This window comes from Hemitrygon akajei, chromosome 6 (genome assembly GCF_048418815.1).
Source record: "Hemitrygon akajei chromosome 6, sHemAka1.3, whole genome shotgun sequence".
Classification (NCBI taxonomy): domain Eukaryota; kingdom Metazoa; phylum Chordata; class Chondrichthyes; order Myliobatiformes; family Dasyatidae; genus Hemitrygon; species Hemitrygon akajei.
The window spans coordinates 95,675,365-95,693,436 of record NC_133129.1 but is presented as its reverse complement, the minus strand read 5'-3'; positions in this window follow the sequence as shown (position 1 = coordinate 95,693,436).

Below are 18,072 nucleotides of genomic sequence, written 5' to 3'. Positions count from 1 at the left end.
GGCATTCTGCAGAGGAGCAGAGTGTTTGTAATCTGAGTGACAACTCCTCAGATCGAGATAAATTAATAAGTCGAAGGGAATTAGATCTATGTGTGTCCATGAAACCTTTCAAAAGCTCCGCAGAATTTCCAGATCAGGGCATCACTTTATGCCACCTTTTAGCTCCGACCTCTCCATGGACACCCACAGGAGATCTCGCTGCTTCCCCAGATGAGCTGTGTGCTTTACTGAGTCAGGGTCCCTCTGGAGAAGTAGAAATACTTCACTGGCTGAGTTTGTGAATAATAAGCAGATTCTGGATACTGTATAAATATTTAACCCTGTTCTCTTTGTCCAACAGGTTATGGTAAATATTTCAGTTCGGCAATTGCTCCCTAACATAATTTTATGAAATTGAAAAACATTCTGAGCAGGCACCCACAGTCTGTAGCCTGTGCAAAGACTCTTGTCCTCTACCAGAGACAAAGAACACTTTACTGCCCAGACCACCCACTCCTGTCCAAGGGTCCATGGTCTCCTGCCCAGTTACAGTGCTGGTGCTGTGACTCAGTTACAGGACCGGTAATGCAGAGACCAGGCTAACAATCCAGAGGTTTGAGTTAAGGTCCCACCAGGGAACCTGTAGAGAGTTTGGAGAAACTCCAGCTAACCTTAGTAAAGATAGGGTGCAGTTCTTCCACCCATAACTGGTCCATTCTACAAGTGACCCCCAATCCCATCTTATATTGTTGATTCTTAAAGTGGCCCAAGTAACCATCTAGGTCCGGAGGAGAGCACAACATTACCTTCACGGCAATCAGTAATGAGCAGTAAGTGCTGGTCCTCCCACTACTTCCCCATCTGGATAACTAAATAGGTCAAAGGGAATTGAAAGTTCAAAGTAAATTTATTATCAAACAACATTTACACAACACAGAGATTCATTTTCTCGCGGGCATACTCGAGAAATCTATCGAATAATAACCATTATGGAATCAATTCAAGATCATCCAACTTGGACAGTCAACCAGAGTGAAAATAAAAAAGAACAAAATAATGATAAAAAAAATAAATAAGTGATAAATATTGAGAACATGAGATGAAGAGTCCTTGAAAGTGAGTCCATAGGTTGTGGGGACATTTCAGTGATGGGCCAAGTGAAGATCTCCCCTCTGGTTCAAGAGCCTGATGACTGAGGGGTAGTAACTCTTCCTGAACCTGGTGCTGTGAGTCCTGAGGCTCATGTACCTTCTCCCCAGTGGCAGCGAGAAGGGAGTATGAACTAAATGGTGGGGTTCCCTGATGATTTCCTGTGACAGTGTTTCATATAGACATGCTCAATGGTGGGGAAGTCTTTACCTGTGATGAACTGGGCCATATCCACTACTTTTTGTAGGATTTTCCCACTCAAGTTAGATATTAGGATTCATGTTCAACCTTCTACAAAGCTTACCAAAACTTACATTACTTACCAGATCTGGCATCACATTAACCTATGTGTTGGGCCCAACACAAGCACAGACACCCACAGGAGATCTCTGAGCTATGTGCTCTGAAAGTCAGAGACAATCCAAAGAAATAGAAATACCTCACCAGCTGATAATGTGGATTATGAGCAAATTCAGGAAATGGTTAACCTTGTTTGTTTCTTCCCACAGGTTATGGTCCTGGTTACGGTGACGGTAAATGTTTTAGTTCAGTTTTCTCGATTCCATGAACTGATCAATTTTGAAAGGTTTTGTGCGGGAAAACACAGTCTGTAGTCTGAGTGAGGAGTCCTCTCCTCAAACCAGACATAAAACCCCTTCACTGCCCAGACAACTGACTCTTGCCCATAGGTCCACAGTGACTGTGGTGGGACTATTACAGTGGTGATGCTGTGGCTCAGTTACTGGACTAGCAATGTAGAGACTGGGCTAACATTCCAGAGGTACCACTCAGGAACCTGTGGAGTTTATCCTCATTTATTAGTCAGAATTTTGGAAAAACACCAGCTAACCTTAGTAAAGAGGGGCTATAAATCTTCCATTCCTAACTGGTCCAGCTGATATGTGACTCCAGTCCCTTCCCATGTTGTTGACTCTTAATGTGGCCCCAGTAGTCATGCAAGAGTAGAGCTTCACAGAGCAATCAGCGATGGGCAGTGAATACTGGTCTTCCCACCAATTCCCACATCTGGATAAATAGATAACTCAAAGGGAATTACATCTCCAGATCAACATTTAACCTTCCACAAAGATCGGCAGAATGTCCGTCGCTGATTCATCAGATCAGGCATCACTTTAACCCGCTCTGTTGGATTGAACCCAACCACATAGACCCATGGCAGATCTCTCAGCTCTCCCACATGAGCTGAGTATTTGATGAGTCAGAGTGTCTCAGGAGAAACAAAAATACATCACTCTCTGATTTTGTAGATTCTGGACATAGTTAACACTGTTATGTTTGTCCCGCAGGTTATGGTCCTGGCCACAGTTACGGTAACTATTTCAGTTCAGATTTTGCTAAATATAATTCAATTCAATTCAGTAGAAGTTTAATTGTCATCCAGCCACACATGAATACAGCCAAACGAGATAGTGTTACCCTGGGGCCAAGGTGCAATACATGGTACCAGTGGTCACACAGCACATGGAAGATAGCAAGCACATAAAGGTATCAGTAAGATACACCCACACAATAAAGAATTCCGGACTCAAGACATCATTGCAGAAACCTGCGGATGACCACAACAGAGCCGAACACCTTCACAGGACGATCGGCAATAATCTGATAACATTTTAAACATTTTGTGCATGGGACCACAGTCTGTGGTCTGAGCAATGACTCATCCCCTCTAACCAGACACAAAATCACTTCACTGTCAGGTCTGCCACCAACTCCTGCCCCTGGGCCCATTGCTGCCCAGTTACAGTGGTGTTGCTGTGGCTTAGTTACCGGACTAGTAATGCAGAGGGAGGTCCAACAATCCAGAGACTCAAGTTTGCGTCCCACTGGGGAATTGGTAGCACTCATACTCAGTTACTGATCTGGAACTTAGACAAACACCGGCTCACCTCAGTAACGATGACTGTACAAGTTGGGTTTATAGTGATATGCACCACCAGACAGAAGGACACATGTAATAGAAAACTTGTACCAGCACCACAGATACATTCACAAGAAACACATAAATTAAACAGAGTTTTCCAAAATTATACAAGGACGGCAATAAGAGAGTTCATTGTAGTTCAAAGCGGTTAAATCGTTTCTGTACTTGGGCAGGGATTAAGGTCGTGCAGATCAGTCTGAGAAGTGAATGGTTGAAGGGAAATAGCCATTCCTGAACCTGGTGTTGTGGGAGTTCGGGCTTCTGTACCTCCAGTCTGACGGATGGAGGGGATTTTTTATGATGGATTTTACCTCCTTGAGGAATTGCCAACACATTCCAATGTGGTAAAAACACTCTAAGTTTCTGGGAGTTTCCATCACAGATTGCTTCACTTGGTTTCTTAATATCACTTTCCTAAACAAGAAAAACAAGAAGGCACAGCAGCGCCTTTCAATAGACAATAGACAGTAGGTGCAGGAGTAGGCCATTAGGCCCTTCTAGCCAGCACTGCCATTCATTGTGATCATACACAATCAGTACCCCGTTCCTGCCCTCTCCCCATATCCCCTGACTCCGCTATCTATAAGAGCTCTATCTTCCTATCCTTCCTAAGCAGATTGAGGCAAGCGAAGCAAACACCCCCTCCCTCATGGCCGCCTTAATTGAATTTTACAGGAGCACCATTGAGAGTGTCCTGACAAGCTGCATCTCCATCCGGTACGGGAGCAACAAAGCACTGGACTGGAAGTCCCTACAAAGGACTGTGAGAACAACTAAGAGAATCCCAGGAGTCCATCGAGGACAGGGGGCTGCATGTGTGGGGCCCTTAGTATTATTAAGGATCCCATCCATCCAGCATCCTCTTTGACTTTCTACCATCAGGCAGGAGACTGCGATACATAAAGACAAGAATGGTCAGGATGGGAAACAGTTTCTTCCCTCCCTGCCGCATTGCATTCATACCCTACAATATTTAATTTGTGCACTTGACTTTATTTATTTATGTGTCATTCATTTGTAGATTTTATCCTTACTTTCATAAGTTATTGTGTGCTTTATGTGTCCTACTGTGACTTACAGCCCAGTCTGGAGAAATGTTGTCTTGTTTAAAGGCCTGAACAAATTAGATATGGCAAAGTTATTTCCCATGGTACGACAAGGGGGCACAACTTTAGGATTGAAGGACAGAGATGTGGAGAAACTACTTTAGTCAGAGGGGGGTAAATCCGTGGAATTTGTTGCCACGAGTGGCTGTGGAGGCCAGGTCGTTGAGTGCATTTAAGGCAGAGATAGATAGATTCTTGATTAGCCAGGGCATTAAAGGGTATGGGGAGAAGAACGGGGAGTGGGGATGACTGGAAGAATTGGATCAGCCCATGATTGAATGGCAGAGCAGACTCGATGGGCCAAATGGCCTACCTCTGCTCCTATATCTTATGGTCTTATGTTTAAATGTATACATGCATATAGTTAAAGGACAATAGCCTTGACTTGAATACCTTCCAGAGGCAGAAATCTTCCATTGATAACCAGTCCAGTCTATATGTGACTCCAGTCTCATCCCATATTGTTGATCTAAAATCTCTCTTCAGGACCCCCTCGCTTCTCCTGCCTATGTCATTAGTGCCAATATGTACCAGGATTTCTGCTATAAGGTGTTGTTAAGGCCTGATTTTCAGTATCATGTGACATTTTAGTCACCAACCAACAGGAAAGATATCAATAAAATTGAAAGAGTGCAGAGAAATATACAAGGACATGAGATAGGTTAGGACTTTATTCCCTGGAACATTGGAGAATGAGGGGAGATTAGAGGGATACAAAATTATGAGGGGTACAGATAGGGTAAATGCAAGCAGGCTTTTTCCACTGAGGTTGGGTGACTCAAGACTAGAGGTCATGGCTGAAACTGTTTAAGGGGAACATGAGGGAGAACTTGCTCACTCAGAGGATGGTGAGATCATGGAACAAGCTGCCAGTGGAGGTGGTGGAGGCAGTTTCAGTTACAACATTTAAGAGAAATTTGGACAGGTGCATGAATGGGAGAGACATAGAGGGCTATGATCCAGGTGCATGTCAAAGGAATTAGATTGAGTAACAGTTTGGCATGGACTAGATGGGCTGAAGGACTTGTTTCTGTACTGTACTGTTCTGTAACCTTCTAACTCTATGACTCTTTGACTGATATTGCTGACTCTTAAAGTGGCTCTGGTAACCACCAAAGAGTAGAGCTCCATACTACCCTCACAGGTCAATCAGAGACGGGCAATAAATGCTGGTCTTGCCAGCAATGTCCAGATCTAGATGAATGAATATATCAAAGAAAACTAGAACTTCAGATCCACGTATATCCTTCTACAATGCTTGGCAGAACATCTGGTGTTGTTGGACTAGCTCAGACGCCACTTTAACCTACCTGTGGTGTCCAACCCACCCACCGGAGATCCCTCAGCTTCCTCCATAAACACTGTGTACTTCTATGATTCAGGAAAAACATGATTAATTAATTGGTTTTGTAGATTTCCAGTAAATTCTCAAATCATTTACCCTGGTACGTTTGTTTCACAGAGGGAAGTGGAAGCAGGTTGGATGAAGGTACGTGTAGACGGTGCTTTAGTTCATTTAATTCATTGGAACTCATTTCAAAATGAACAGCTCTCCACACCACCTGCCCTGTCAGATCTACTTAGAATCGTACAGGTTTCAGTATGATCACCTCACGTTCTTCTAACTTTTGAAGACTCTACATTCAGCAGCCACTTGACTAGATACCTCTTATACCTAATAAAGGGGCCACTGAGTGTACGCTTTGCTGCTGTAACCCATTCACTTCAAGACTCAACGTGTTGTGCACTCAGAGATGCTCTTTGCACACCACTGTTGTATCACGTGGCTATTTGAGTTACTGTCACCTCCGTGTCAGCTCGAACCTGTCTGGCTATTCTCCTCTGGCCTCTCCCATTAACAAGGTGACTTCACCCATAGAACTGCCCCTCACTGGATGCTTTTTTTTGGTTCTTCCCACCATTCTCTGTAAACTCTAGCGACTGTTGGGTATGAAAATCTCAGGAGATCAGCAGTCTCAGAGATGCTCAGATCACCACATGTGGTACCAACAATTATTCCACAGTCAAAATCGCTTTGATCACCTTTCTTCTCCATTCTAATGTTTGGTCTGAACAGCAACAATGCTTGACCTTGTTCGGATTTTTTTTTTGCATTGACTTGCTGCCACATGATTGGCTGATTAGATATTTGTAGCTGTACCTCCTCTTGATGGGACAACCCTCTCATCTGAGCAATTAGCCTAGTGGATGTCATCTGGACGGCAAAATATATCATTATATCCTTCCCTACTCAATACTCCAGGAGTGGCCTCACCAACACTCGGTACCTGAACTTCAAGTCCTGTACAATAAGTAATGTCTTGCCACATACACTTGTGCATTACATTTCTATGTTTCATGTACAGGACCAACAAGATCTCAATGAACTTCACTCACCTTCAGCTCCCTCCTATTGCATAAAAATCCACCTATTGGTTCCTTTTACCAAAATGCATGACCTTATACTTTGCTACGTACATTAAGCTCTATTTGCCAAAGGTATGCCCTCTCACTCAATCTATCCATACCCCCTTATGGAATCACAATATCCTCACTGGAACTTGCCCTCCACTAATTGTCAGAGTCCAAACTCAGTAATCCAAGTGAGGAGCCCTGACCTCTAACCAGACACAAGAGCTGTTCACTGCCCAAACCACCAACTCCTGTCCATGGCTCCTAGGTGATGATGGTTTGATCTTCCTGCCCAGTTACAGTGGTGGCACTGTGCTTCAGTTATCAGGCCTATAATCCAGAGACCAGACTAGCAATCTAGAGACTCAAGTTTAGGTCCCACCAAAGTACCTGTGGAGTTTATGCCCATTTACTAAGACATTTGGAAAAACACTATCTAACATCAATATTGATGACCACACACTCCACCAATTTTATTAAAACCCTCCTGCTTTATTGACACATCTGAAGAGTAGGAAACTTCCATTCATAACCAGTCAACCCTCTACATAACTGCAGTTAGGTCTAACCCGTCCACAATGAACCATGAGATATCTGTCGGTCTCCCCAAATGAGCTGTGTGCTCTCAGGAGTCACAGTCCCGGAGGAAAGGCAGAAATACACTTACTGGCCACTTTGTTACATACCTCCTGTAACTAACAAGGTGACCACTGAGTGTACATTCGTGATCTTCTGCTGCTCTAGTCTATCTGCTTCAAGGTTAGACATGCTGTGGATGCTCTTCTGCACACCATTATTGTAATGCATGGTTATTTGAGTTACTGTCACCTTTCTGTTAACTTGAACCAGAATGGCCATTCTCCTTTGACCTCTTTCATTAACAAGGCATTTTTGCCTATAGAAATGCTGCTCACTGGATGTTTTTTGTTTTTCGCACCATCCTCTGTAAACTCTAGAGACTGTTGTGCATTAAAACCGCAGGGCAGCACAGTAGCGTAATGGTTAGCACAATGATTTATGGTACAGGCGACCCAGGTTCAATTCCCGCTGTTGCCTGTCAGGAGATTATATGTTCAATCCGTGACCATGTGGGTTTCCTCCGGGTGCTCCGGCTTCCTCTCACAGTCCAAAGATGTACCAGTTGGTGGGTTAATTGGTCATTGTAAATTGTCCTGTGTTTAGGCTAGGGTTAAATTAGATGATTGTTGGGCAGCGTGGCTGAAAGGGCCAGAAAGGTCCAATAAATAAATAAATAGAAGATCAGCAGTTTCTGAGATACTCAAACCCTGTGCCTGGTGCCAACAGTCAGAGTTACTTCGATCGCATTTCTTCCCCATTCTGAACAACAACTGCTCCTCTTGACCAGGTCTGCATGCTTTTATGCATTGAGTTGCAGCCACATGATTGGCTGATTAGATATTTCAATTAACAAGCTGGTGCACCTCATAACATGTAACCCAATGGCTGAGTGTATGTTTCTAGCAGATTTTCAGCATCATTAATCCTGGTCTTTTTGTTCTACAGGTTACAGTACTAACTATGGATACGGTAACTATTTCAGTCCCCATGTTGATAATCGTTTGACCAATCGGCAAGGTTAACTTGGCGATGATTAAAGAATGGATAAGGGTCATGTGAAGTCATACGAGCAGCCAGTGCATATCACAAGTTCTGGTTATGCAACCACAGACACCAGACAGTCTTGATAATGACTGGAGTTACCCGTCTTGTAAAGACACTAACCAGAAGAAAGCAATGGTAAACAACTTCTGTAGAAAGATTTGCCAAGATGAACAATGGTCAAAAGACCATGATTCCCACCCCACCTCCATGCTGTATGACATGGCACATAATAACAAAGATATATCAAAGAATATAGTCATATAGTAATTTACCAGGATGCTGCCTGGTTTAGAGAGTATGGATTATGATCAGAGATTAAGGGAGCTAGGGCTTTACTCCTTGGAGAGAAGGAGGATGAGAGGAGACATGATAGAGGTGTACAAGATATTAAGAGGAATAGACAGAGTGGACAGCCAGCGCCTCTTCCCCAGGGCACCACTGTTCAATACAAGAGGACATGGCTTTAAGGTAAGGGGAGGGAAGTTCAAGGGGGATATTAGAGGAAGGTTTTTTACTCAGAGAGTGGTTGGTGCGTGGAATGTTCTGCCTGAGTCAGTGGTGGAGGCAGATACACTAGTGAAGTTTAAGAGACTACTAGACAGGTATATGGAGGAATTTAAGGTGGGGGGTTATATGGGAGGCAGGGTTTGAGGGTCGGCATAACATTGTGAGCCAAAGGGCCTTTAATGTGCTGTACTATTCTATGTTCTATGTCAAATGAGTTGTTTGAGTCAAATCAATCAAAGATTGAGCTGAGCAACCTGCAAATGTTACCTCATTTTTAGCACACACATGGCGCTGTGGCTCAGTTATTGGACCAGTATTGCAAAGGCTGGGCTAACACAGAGACTTGGGTTAAGGTCCCATCAGGGAACCTGAGAAATTCTTGATCTGTAACTTGGAAAAATACAAGCTAACCTCAGTAATGATGGCCACACACCAGCAGATTGTGATAAAACCCTCCAGGTTTACAATTGCCCTTCAGGAGTGTCAAACTTCCATCCATAGCTGGTCTGGTCTACATATGACAGCAATCTCTTCCCAGATTTTAGACTTAAATTGGCCAAAGTAACTGCCCAAGAGTAGAGTTCAACACAACCTTCACAGGGCAATCAGGAATGGGGCAATAAATACTGGTCTTGCCATAAATGAGTAAACTCAAGAAAATTAAATCTCCACAACTCTGTAATGGTGCACAAAACGCCACTCAAAACCCCCATTGCTGTCTGACCAGATCTGGCATCTCTTTAGCCACCTTCTTGGGTCTTTCCTAACCATGAAGACCCACACAAGATCTCTCAGCTTCCCCACAAGAGCTGTGTGCTTTGATGAGAAATGGAAGAAATTCCCCAGCTGATTTTGTAGACTTCTTGCAGTTTCTAAACATTGCCAACTCTGTTTTGTTTGTTTCACAGTGGGATACCAAAATCAGAATAAAGGAAGTAAGTAAGGATCATATTTCATAATTTGATCAATTTTAGAAAGTTTATGGAGGGAATAGCCTGCAGGCCACCCTGGGTAAGGCATAGAATCTGCTTAGGACCTCCCTCCTCGATTAGGGTCATGTAGAGCCATGGGAATAGGTGGTGGATGGTCATATGAGCAGCCGGTGCACATCACAAGTCCTGGTTATGTGACCACTGACGCCAGGCAGACAATCTCCAAAGAGTATTGATAATGTCTGTCACCCTTCTTGTAAAGACACTGCCCAGAAGGAGGCAACGGCAAACTATTTCTGTAGAAGAACTTGCCAAGTACAATTATTGTCTTGGGGAGACCATGATCTCCCACGTCATACAACATGGCACATTGTGTTGATGGTGATAGAGGGAACACAGTCTGATATCTCCTCCCACCTAACCAGTCACAGAACCCCTTTGCTGCCCAGACCATCCACTCCTCTCCATGGGTCCATGATGGGACCTTCCTGCCCAGTTACCAGACAGGTAGCACACATTCCAGAGACTCAAGTTAAGGTTCCACTCAGGAACCTGCGAAGTTTATGCTCTGTTATTGATCTGGAACTTGGAAAGTCACCAGCTAACCTCTGTAATGATGGTCACACACACCCACTGATTGTGGTTAAAAAATGTTCCTGGTTTACAAATGCACTTAAAGGGGTCCATAGCCAGTCTGGTCTATATGTGACTTCAGTCCCATTTCATTCTCTGTGCTGAACATCATTACTAGACGTTGAAGTGTGGCAACGAGAGAGAGATTTCAAAAGAAACGAGTGGGGGCCGAAAGGACATTCTGTGTGCCACACATCACTAGGAGACTTTGGAGTGTGTGTAATTAACCACTTGGCAAGGTCCAATGAAAAGGAATTTAGGTTTAAGAACAGCAGCCATTCTGTGAGTGGGCTAGTGTTAGAGCGGGGAGTTCAGGCTCATAGAGGCTTCACTAAGGAGAGGCGAAGACTGTAGGTAGATCTTTCATTCAATGTTTCTTTATTTCTTTCTTATGGTGTGGATCTGCACCTGGAACTATGACATTGTGGCCATTAGTGAGACTTGGTTGTAGGGCTAGCTGCTCAGCGTTCTGGGGTACCATTGGTTTGGATGTGATAGAGCAGGAGGGATTAAAGGGGGAAGGGTGGCATTACCAATCAGGGACAATGTCATGGCAACGCTTAGACAGGACAGACTGGAGAGCTCATCTACAGCAGAACTGAGAAATAAACAAGGGATCACCATGTTACTGGATTATATTATAGACCACGTAATAGCCAGCTGGATTTAGAGAACCATTTATTCTTTCTTTCTCTCATATTCCAGTTAGAGCAGTAGGGGTGCCTGGCAGAACAGTGGAGTGCTCCTCTTATGGGACCTCCAGTTCCCTGACAATTACACCTGCAAGAAGTGCATCCCGATATAGCTTCTTACAAACAGGTGTCCCACTTTTGGGAAGGATAGCCAGGCAAAGGGAGGTCACAGTGGTCGGGTCTCTCTGGCAATGAATCTGGCTCTGTGGCTCAGAAGGGACGGAGGGAGAAGAGGTGAGCTGTAGCGATAGGGGATTCATTGGTTAGGGGAACAGACAGGAAGATCTGTGGATGGGAACGAGATTCCCAGTGGTATGTTGCCCCCCAGGTTCCAGGGTCACGGGCATCTTGGATTGAGTCCACAGCATTCTGAAGTCGAAAGCTGGGCAGGCAGAGGACGTGGTCCATGTCGGTACCAATGACATGGGTAGGAAGGGTGATAAGGTGCTGCAAAGTGAGTTCAGGGGAGTTAACTGCTAGGTTCAAGGGCAGGGCCTCCAAGGTTGTGATCTCAGGATTGCTACCTATGCTAGTGTGGCCAGAAATAGGAAGATTATACAGTTCAAACATGTGGGTAAGGAGCTGGTGCAGGAGGGAGGGCTTCAGATCTTTGGATTGTTGGGCTCTCTTCCAGGGAAGGTGGGGCATGTACAGACTGGAAGTTTTGCACCTGAACCGGACTAATACCCTTGCAAGAATGTTTACTAGTGCTGTTCAGTGTAAGGTGGGGGGCATTAAACGCCAGTTTCAGTGGGGTAGGAACCAGAGTTCCAGAGCAGATAATGGAGTAGTTGTGTGCAAGGATATTGTTAAGCCTCCGTGCAAGGAATTCCGAAATCAAGTTTGAGCATAGTGGGACAAATGTTCTGAGTTCTCAGTTTCCCCGAACGAGCTGTGTGCTCCGATCAGTCCGAGTCACCCGGAAGAAACAGAGATACTTCATCATGTGGTTCCCCGGATTGCCAACATCCTTCACTCTGTTCTGTTTTTTTCCACAGATTCTGACTCTGGTAAGGATGAACATTTCAGCTCTCCACCGTTTACTTTTATTATTAGTTTCATTTGTGTGTGTTTGAATGATGAAGTGAGGGAAGCGTGGGGATACCCATTTCCCAACTGCTGTGGTTCGGCTTTGTGCTGTTATAATAGAGTACCGTAAGTTTTATCATCTAACAGCTTAACATTGGCTGGTCACTTACACCCATGTGTGTATTGGGAGAACACATAAAATGCTGGGAGATCTCAGCAGGTCAGGCAGTATCTATGGAGGGGAACACCGTAAACAGTCAACATTTTTGGCAGAGACCCTTTATCAAGATTGGAAAGGAAGGGGGAAAAAGCCAGAATCAAAATTGGTGTTGGTTATGGGTTTGTTATTATCACAAAATATTTGTTATTGGGGGCAGTGGTTAGCACAACGGTTTACAGTACCGGTGACCTGGGGTTCAATTCCTGTCACTGCCTGTAAGGAGCTTGTACGTTCTCCCCGTGACCGTGTGGGGTTCCTCCGGGTGTTCCAGTTTCCTCCCACAGTCCAAAGACGTATCGGTTGGTAGGTTAATTTGGTCATTGCAAATTGTCCCATGAATAGGCTTGAAATCGGGGTGTTGCTGGCTCGAAAGGCCGAAGTGTACTGTATCTCAATAAATTAATAAAGATGAGTACCGTGAAAAGCTTATCCCGCATACAGATCAAATCACGAGGTAGAAAGTAAAAGAATAACAGAACGCAGAATAAAGAGTAAGAGCTTCGGAGAAGGTACAGTGCAGGTAGACAATAAGGTACAAGATCATAATGAGGTGGCTTGTGGCCCATCTTATCGTACAACAGGTTCAGTCAATAGTGCTACAACAGTTGGATTAAAGGTGTTTAGTCACCCAGTGGGAGAGGGGAGAAGAGAGGAAGTCCAGTGGGTGGGGTTTTTGATTTGGCTGGCTGCTTCACTGAGGCAGCGAGAAGTGCAGACACAGTCCGTGGAGGGGAGGGTGGTTCCCATGATGTACTAAGCTGTGTCCATAACTCTGCTCTTTCTTGTGGTTTTCCATATCAAACCATATACACTCAGGTCGGCTGCTTTCGATGGTGCAGCAATAAAAATGGGTGACGGTAAACAGGGGCATAACAAATTTCTTTAGCCTCTTGAGAAACTGGAGGTGTTGGTGTGCTTTCTTGTACATGTCAGTGGAAATTATGCTTCCAACAGTGTGTTATTAATTCTCCTGTTAACTAACATAAAGGAGATAAGTTACTTGGGCTCTCTGGTCTCATAACCCCAATCAGTAAAACCACAGCAAACTCAGCTCTGGTGTCTACTTATCTCTTTCACACTGCCCCCGCACTCATTAGCCATAGATCTCACAACCCCCTCTCCCACCGCCTTATAAGCTCTGCTCCTAATGCATTAATGCGTACAAGTTGTGAAAACAATAACGCATACAAAATGCTGGAGGAGCTCAGCAGGCCAGACGGTATCTAGGAAAGGAATAAAGAGTCGACATTTCAGGCCGAGACCCTTCTTCAGGGTGGCTAGTGGCCCTGAATGATGAGGTGCACACCAAGACATAGAGTGAGATGTGTCATTTTGCGTAACGACCACCGCAGTCCGAGGATGTGCTGGGGGAGGACTATTAGATGATACTTTAAAAAATGATGAGGTCAGAGTAAGAAGGTGAGGGGAGGCAGAAAAGAAGTACAAGGTGGTAGGTGATCGGCAAATCAGAGAGAGGGGGAGGAGGAGGAGAAGTAAAGAGCTGGGGTCGATTGGTGAAAGAGACAAAGGCCTGGAGGAGGGGGAATTTGATAGGAGAGGGTAGAAAACCATGGAAGAAATAGAATGAAGAGGAGCACCAGAGGGAGGTGATGGGCAGGAAAGGAGATAAAGAGAGAGAGGGAAACTGGAATAGGGAATGGTGAAGGTGAGGCAATTACCGGAAGTTCAAGAAATCACTGTTCATGCCATCAGGTTGGAGGCTACCTAGACACAATAGAAAGTGTTGCCCCTTTAACCTGAGTGTGGCCTCATCGTGGCAGCAGAGGAGACCATGGGCAGAATGGGAATGAGAAGTGGAATTGTAATGGAACCAGGAGATCTGCTTTTCCGGACGATGAACCGAAAGCACTTGGCAAAAGAGTCTCCCAAACTACATTGGGTCTCACCGATATACAGGGGCCACACCGGGAGCACCAGCTACAATAGATGACCCCAACAGACTCACAGGTGAAGTGTCGCCTCACCTGGAGGGACTGTTTGGGGCCCTGAGTGGTAGTGAGGGATGAGGTGTAGGGGCAGGTGTGGCACTTGTTCCTCCTGCGCCCACAGACTCTCTCATGCTCGAAATTGTGTCCAGGCCTAACTAAGCTCTCACTTGTCAATAAAGGGATGACGCTGATCTTGCTCTCGAGGGGTGAACTGCTCTAATGATGATCAGATCATGGGACGTGGGTGGGATGGTCCATCCAACGTTTTCACGCCAGCTTAAAACAGAATAATTCAAGTTTACTGTCGGGGATGTGGCACAGTAACAGAGCAGTTAGCGTAGTGCTGTACTGCCCCAGCGATTGGAAGATTGGGGTTCAATTTGCACCACTGTCTGTAAGGGGTTTGTCCGTTTTTGCTACTGCGGGTGCTCCAGCTTCCTCCCACATAACAACAACGTACGAGTTAGGGTTGGTTAGTTGTGGGGATGCTACTTTGGTGCCAGAAGCAGGGCAACACTAACAGTCCTCCCCCAGCACATCCTCGAACTGCGGTGGTCGTTGACGCAAAATGACACATCTCACTCTATGTCTTGGTATACAAGGGGTGATTGATAAGTTCATGGCCTAAGGTAGAAGGAGTCAATTTTAGAAAAGCTAGCACAGATATTTTTCAACATAGTCCCCTCCTACATGTACACACTTAGTCCAGCGATCGTGGAGCAAACGGATCCCTTCTTTGTAGAAGTGGTCCACAGCAGGGGTGATTGATAAGTTCGTGGCCTAAGGGCGAAGAGTTATTAACTTCAAACTTTCTGCATTATCACTCAAAGAGTTGAACTGCACGTGCATGCAATGAGAGCGTCTTGGACCTCCAGGTGGTCCACAGCAGGGGTGATTGATAAGTTCATGTCCTAAGGTAGAAGGAGATGAGTTATACAGCTCTCATTACACGCACATGCAGTTCAACTCTTTGAGTGATAATGCAGAAAGTTCGAAGTTAATAACTCATCAGGGTGATTAATAAGTTTGTGGCCTAAGGTAGAAGGAGTCAATTTTAGAAAACCTAGCACATTTATTTTTCAACATAGACCCCTCCTACATTTACACACAGTCCAGCGGTTGTGCAGCATATGGATCTTGGACCTCCAGAAAGTGTCCACAGATGGGTGATTGATAGGTTCGTGGCCTAAGGTAGGAGGAGATGAGTTATACAGCTCTCGTTACATGCACATGCAGGTCAACTCTTTGGGTGATTATGCAGAAAGTTTGAATTTAGTAACTCATCTTTTTCTACCTTAGGACAAAGAAGGGATCCGTATGCTCCACGACCGCTGGACTAAGTGTGTAAATGTAGGAAAAATAAATGTGTTAGGTTTTCTAAAATTGACTCCTTCTACCTTAGGCCATGAACTTATCAATCACCCCTTGTACACGTGACAAATATAGCTAGACTCTACGTGCCCAAGGTATAAATGCCATAGAAGAGCTTTTCTTTCTTACAGCAGCAGCACAGTACGTTACCAATGTGGCAAACGCAAGTTAGAATAAACTTAGATTCTACATAATTTACACAGCACAATAAACAAAAAATACATAATGCACGGTGAGGGAAACATGGTAGTGTTAGGGTTTTTCAAGTTGGCCCATGAACCTGGCGGCAATGTGGAAGAAGTCGTTGTTGAACCTGCAGGTGTGGGTCTTCAGGCTCCTGTTGCTCCTCCCTGATGGCAGCACTGGGAAGAGGGTAAGGCCCAGATGGTGAGGGTCCCTGATGGGGGACATCGCCGCTTGTAGAGGTCCATGATGGTGGGGAGAGCTTTATCTGGGATGGAACTGGCTGAGTCGCACCACTCTCTGTAGCCCCTTGTCATCCTGTGCACTGGAGTTCCCACACCAGGACTTGACATAACCAGTCAGAATGCTTACAACTGTACAGGTTTGTCAGAGTCTTTAATGACGTGCCAAACCTCCTACTGAAGTAGAGGCGCTAGCACACCTTATCATTGTCGGGAGCCGAATTCCTGTCCCCACAGATGCTGCTCGACCCTGGAGTCACAGCCATAAAAAATACAGCACCTTCAGCCCATCTAATCCATGCTGAACCATAGCCCTCCATATCCTTCCCATCCAGATACCTATTCAAGCTTCTCTTAAATGATGACATCGAAATCACATCCACCATTTGCACTGGTAGCTCGCTCCACACTCCCATGACCATCTGAATGAAGATGTTTCCCCTTATGTTCCCCTTAACCTTTCACCCATCTCATGACCTCCAGTTGTAGGCTCAGTGAGAAAAGCCTGCTTGCATTTACCCTATCTGTACCTCTGTCAAATCTCCTCTCAATCGTCTGCATTCCAAGGAATACAGTCCTAACCTATTCAGTTTTTCCTTATAACTCAGATCTTGCAGACCCGGCACCATCCTTGTAAATTTTCTCTGTACTCTTCCAATCTTATTTACATCTTTCCTGTAAGTAGGTGACGAAAACCGCACACTTCTGCACTGTCATTTTCTGTCACTCTGTGATACATTACCAACAACCTCGACCAATCCGACCACTGAGGTGTGACTGCCAAGAAAGCTCACCAGGGCCTCCATTTCCTCACTTTGACCTTCAGCTATTTTTATCGATGTGCATCAGAAAGCATCCTCTCCGGATGTAACTGCTCTACCCATGTCTGTAACCTTGAACCTAACAAGTACTATCATGCAGTGATGTTTTTCCCCCCAACAGGCTCTCCCTGTCGAAAAACCAGAGACTGCAAGATAGAGGATATCTGCTGTCGTGGAAAATGCATGTTTAAATATTATTGACCGAGGCTTCCTCTTCTGGCGAGGTCATCTTCGAACAATTTCGACTGTTGGATTCTGGTATTTTGCCAGTTAGGGTTACCTGTGTGTGTGTAACACTAATACTCAGTGCCCACTGCATTACGTAGCTCCTGAAACTAATAGAGTGGCCACTGAGTGTACGTTCATGATCTTCTGCTCCAGCCACTTCAAGGTTCAGCATGTCTTGCATTTTGAGATGCTCTTCTGCACACCACTGTTGCAACATGTGGTTATTTAAGTTAGTGTCGCCTCACTGTCTGCTTAAGCTGACCATTGTCCCCTGACCTCCCTTGTTTAAAAACGTTTTCATCCACAGTACTGTCGCTCTCTGAATGTTTTTCACACCATTCTCTGCAAACTCTAGGGACTGCTGTGTGTGAAAATCCCAGGTTAGCAGAGTCTGAAATATTCAAAACAATCCAGTCTGACATCAACAATCATTCCACAGCCAGTCACTCAGATCACATTTCTAATGTTTGGACCTACAATCAACCCACCGGGACCCCATTTACCACTCTCCCTTTAAACCCACAGAGACCGCATTTCCCACTCTCCCTTTAAACCCACCGGGACCCCGTTTCCCTCTCTCCCCTTAAACCCACCGGGACCCCGTTTCCCACTCTCCCCTTAAACCCACCGGGACCCCCGTTTCCCACTCTCCCTTTAAACCCACCGGGACCCCGTTTCCCTCTCTCCCTTTAAACCCACCGGGACCCCGTTTCCCTCTCTCCCCTTAAACCCACTGGGACCCCCGTTTCCCACTCTCCCTTTAAACCCACAGAGACCGCGTTTCCCACTCTCCCTTTAAACCCACCGGGACCCCGTTTCCCGCTCCCCCTTTAAACCCACCGGGACCCCGTTTCCCACACTCCCTTTAAACCCACCGGGACCCCGTTTCCCTCTCTCCCTTTAAACCCACCGGGACCCCGTTTCCCACTCTCCCTTTCAACCCACCGGGACCCCGTTTCCCACTCTCCCTTTAAACCCACAGAGACCCCATTTCCCACTCTCCCTTTAAACCCACCAGGACCCCGTTTCCCACTCTCCCTTTAAACCCACCGGG